Source organism: Triticum dicoccoides, chromosome 7B (genome assembly GCF_002162155.2).
Source record: "Triticum dicoccoides isolate Atlit2015 ecotype Zavitan chromosome 7B, WEW_v2.0, whole genome shotgun sequence".
NCBI classification, from domain to species: domain Eukaryota; kingdom Viridiplantae; phylum Streptophyta; class Magnoliopsida; order Poales; family Poaceae; genus Triticum; species Triticum dicoccoides.
This window is the reverse complement of record NC_041393.1, coordinates 416,821,679-416,826,368: the sequence shown is the minus strand read 5'-3', so window position 1 is coordinate 416,826,368 and position 4,690 is coordinate 416,821,679.

The following is a 4,690-nucleotide window of genomic DNA, read 5'->3' as shown; positions in this document are numbered from 1 at the left end:
GTGCTCGTCCTTAGGCGTGAACTCCTTGTTGCAGATATTGAAGAGAAGCTAAGAGTCGCCCTTGATGGTGAGGCGCTTTACTCCCAGCGCGGCCGCGACCCTGAGTCCGGCGAGCAAGCCTTCAAATTCTGCGATGTTGTTGGAGACCTTCTCGCCCCGCTGAAAGCAGAGTTGTACCGCATAACAAAGCTTGTCCTTGGTGGGTGAGATGAGGATGGCCCCGCCCCTGCACCTTGTCGAGCAAACGCCCCATCGAAGTACATGATCCATCCATCCGGCTCTTCATCTCCTGGCAGGAGGGAGCAATCCTCGCCTGCCTCGTGGTCTGGAGTGTCAGTCCACTTGGCCACAAAGTCCGCGAGGGCCACACCCTTAATGACCCTGGTCGTCCTGAACTCGAGATTGAATGCTTGAAGCTCAATGTTCCATTCGGCAACTCGCCCGGCTGCATTCGGGCTTCGGAGCACCCTCTCCAGTGGGTACGCTAATACAACTTTGATGGGGTGGCCTTGAAAGTAGTGGCGCAGTTTCCTGGAGGCGACTAGAAGTGCGAGCAAGAGCTTCTGTGGCATGGGGTAGCGTGCCTAGGCCTCCCTCAATACTGTGCTGACGAAGTAGACAAGGTGCTCGACGAGGGGGGAAGCATCAGCGGAATCTTGATCTTCACAAGGGCACAGGTCCCTTACGGCCTCATGAGGCCCGTTCTCCGGAGCCTTGGCAGCCACGGGGTCAATCGTGGCTTCAGGAGGAATGTCGATCATTGCGCCAGCCGAGACTTCAGATGCCTCTCCCTGGGGGAGCTGCGCCTTGCTTGCCGGTTGTGCATCCTATTGCGGCTCCTTGATCAGGCGGTCCTTCCTTAGCGCCACCAGGGCGGCACTGGCTGAGTGAGGGGTTGCTTCCAGATAAAGCACCAAGGGTTCAAGAGGGCGCGGTGCCACCATTATGGGTGGACTGGTCAAATATATCTTGAGGTCCTAGAAGGCCGTGTCTGCCTCGGGGGTCCACTCGAATGGCTCCTTCCTTTTCATCAACTTGAAAAATGGGAGGCTGCGCCCCCCAGCTTGGAAATGAAGCGCCCAAGTGAGGTTATGCAGCTAGCCAGCTTCTGCATCTCCTTCAGGGTTGTGGGGGTTCATATCCTCTATCGCCTTGACCTTCTCTGGGTTAGCCTTGATCCCTATGTGTGACACCAAGAAGCCCAGCAGCTTGCCGCAAGGAACCCCGACCACACACTTCTCGGGATTAAGCCGAAGATCCACCGTGCGCAGGCTGGCGAATGTCTCGTCCAGATCTTCTATATGAGCCCTGGCCTCCCGAGATTTCACCACTATATCATCAACGTAGGCCTCTGCGTTCCTCCCGAGCTGCGAACCCAGAGCAATGTGCATCAACCGCTGGGAGGTTGCTCCGGTGTTCTGCAGCCCGAAGGGCATGCAGGTGTAGCAGTACACCCCGCATGGGGTGAGGAATGCCGTTTTCTCCACGTCCTCCACTTCCATCTTGATCTGGTGGAAGCCGGAGAAGGCATCCAGGAAGCACAACAGGTCGCACTAAGAGGTGGAGTCGACGATCTGGTCGATGCGAGGGAGTGGGAAGGGATCTTGCAGGCAGGCCTTGTTGAGGTTTGTGAAGTCGACACACATGCGCTCCTTCCCTCCTTTCTTGGGGACGATGATGGGGTTCGGTAGCCACTCTGGGTACCGCACCTCTCTGATGACCCCTGCGGCTTGTAGCTTACGGGTTTCCTGGACGATGAAGGCCTGCTTCTCGGTGGGCTGGCAGCGAGCCTTCTTCTTTACCGGCTGCACATTTGGGCATACCCTTAGGTGGTGCTCAATTATCCCCTCGGGACACCAGCCAGGTGTTTGGGTTCCCAAGCGAATACATCTTTGTTGGCTGGCAAAAAGTTGATCAATGCCTCCTCTTGATCCTGAGGGAGGCCAACCCCTATGGTGAAGGTGGCGCTGGCCATCCCATCCTCGTAGACCGACACTAGCTTCATCTCGGCTCGGTCTTGGGAGAACAATTTCTTCTTCTTGGCAAGCGCAGCTTCTGGGGCCTCTTGATCCTTCTTCTCGCCGGGTAGCGTGGTTGTGGCTGTCTTGAGGGCGAGCTTGAGGGCCTGCAGCTCGCCATTGGTGTCCCCCGCCACCGTGAGGACACCTTTGCTGCAGGCATCTTCATGAGGTTGTACGCAGGGTGGGTCGCAGCCATGAACCAGGACAATGCTGGGTATCCCAGAAAAGCAATGTACGATAGGTCGATCTTGGCGATGTCGAAGTCGATGAGCTCGGTGCGGTAGTTGTCGCGGGTCCCGAAGGTGACAGGGAGACGGATCTGCCCTAGTTATGAGGACATCAATACCATTGTTACACCCACAGCCCCTACTGCTACATATACTGGACCAATGACTAGAGCTCGCGCATGCTAATTAAATTATCAGGTACTTTCCTTTCTTGGTAATGATTCTAATGTTCATGAGAATATGATGCTGCCTAAATTGGATACATTTGTTTTACTTACAAATGAAGGGCCTAGCTTGGAGAAGGATGAACATTGGAGCAAGAACAAGCATGGAGATGATGGCATGCGCAAGGGGAACATGAACGGAGTTACAAGTGATGATTTCAGTACTTTGAAGCCACCATAATGGGTGCATGAAGCCTTGGACGAAATATACAAGATGCCACTTCATAAATTTCATCCCGAGGCTATTCTAGGTGTTGCGTCACCTTATTATTGAACCAGACCCATGTAATTTCGAAATACATAAGTATAGACTATTTTTAGAGTCCGTATGTGTGGGGAAACAAGAGATGGGGTTGATTTCGGACCCCTCCACCAAGGGCAACGAAATTCCCCCCCTCTTCCTCCATATATACATCCCTTAGGGCACCATTTAGACTTTGAGTTTTGTTTAGATTAAAAGTTCGCCATAGCCGCAACTTCGCGTACTTCGTTTGTGTTCAACGACCGACAAAGGCGTCACAGAACCCCGCCTTGATCAATAAAACTTTCCTCTTATATTCGCAATATCCAGATTGAAATCTTAGTTTCTTGCTGGTTCTTCGTTTGCCTGTAGGAAACAGACCTTCGTGGTCAGGTTGATCGTGCTCCGGCGTGGTCAATAACCTCTTGGAGTTGGTTTAGCGATTACTAAGGCGTGACGTCCTCGCACGTTTGTAGTCAGATCGTCAAAGTCGACTTCCTCCAAAATGATAGCCACCATCTCATCGAAAGACGGGACACCTTTGCCTCTATCAAGTGGTATCAGATTTTCAGGTTGCTCGGTGAGATTTTACAATTTTTCATAGTTTAGATCGAGTCTTTTCTTCTTACCTATAGTCCACGAAAAAGCCAAAAAAAGGGTTAGTTCATCCTATCCAAACCAATCTGAGCCTTTGCATAATCTCTTCTGTATTTGCTTTGTTGAATTTGTGGTTGCATCGTCGTGTCAAGTTGCTGGTCTTAGCGTCTAGTTTCCCTTAGAGTTTTGAGTTCTTTCACAAGTTGTCACGCCGCAGCCCCACCATCGTCATCGCTCCTGCCATCTACCACCACGGCTGATCCGCCACCGCTCTGAATCCATATCCATGTACCACCACCAATCCGTATCCATATACCACCACCGATCCGTATCCATATACCACCACCGCTGCCATATCCTACCACCATATATCCACCACCAATCCGAGTTACTTTCATATTAGGTTTGTTTTCAAGATCCGTCTAATTTCCGATTCATGTTTCCTTGCCTGAGTAGGTTTCGGAAAAAAAAGTCTGGAGACCCCCGGGCAGTTTTTAGGCCAAAATTTTCGCAGGCAAAAATATTTTTCCCTATCCTATTTTTAGGCTTTTCTGAGTCTTTTGAGCCACGTGCCATCATAGTAACTTTTTGTCGCACTTTTTCGTCATCGCTGCCCTGATTTCCCAAAAAAAGTCAATTTTTTTTGTGCCTATCCTGTCAGTTTGACCTGGGAAGAGTTTTGAGACACTCACCAATATAGTGATTTTTCGCAAAAAAAAGTGGAGTGCAAAAGAAAAGTGGAGCGCAAAAAAAAACAGAGTGAAAAAAATTCCAGAGTGTGCTTTTTCCCTTGTTTACGTGCAGGGTCGTGATTTTGTTAGTGTTCTAGGCTCGCGTCTCTAGCACGGTCTAGCCTAGGACTAGCACAGTACCGTCGTTGAGCGTTTATTCAACTTTGCATATTTGAATTGATTATTGCTGACCCTTTTGCTACCATATTATAAGCCTTCCCAGCTCCACATACATCTACATCATGCATATGACTCTCCCTGGTAATCGCTCTATCCAAACTTTGAGAGTTTTGACTACAACGGTTGCAGATCACCGCCTGCTGCTGGGTAAGAACTGGTAAGAATTTGAGTTTTGCTTGACGGATTTGTGACACCCACCACCACCACTTGTTAGTATTTTGTAGGATCATATTCTTGTGTGTTTCTATTGCTGCTAACCATGCCAGGATCACAAGCCGACGAGATTGACTGGGGTAACTTAACAAACAAGGAGCTTCATGATAACTTTCAGCAAATGATGACTGAACACGTGCAAGATGTGCTGAACAATTTTGAAGAAGCGATGGAGAAGATCACTGGCCTTGAGAAGACGTTCGAAACAAAGCTTGATAACCAATTTAATGAATTGCTTGAGCGTCTTCCACCACCG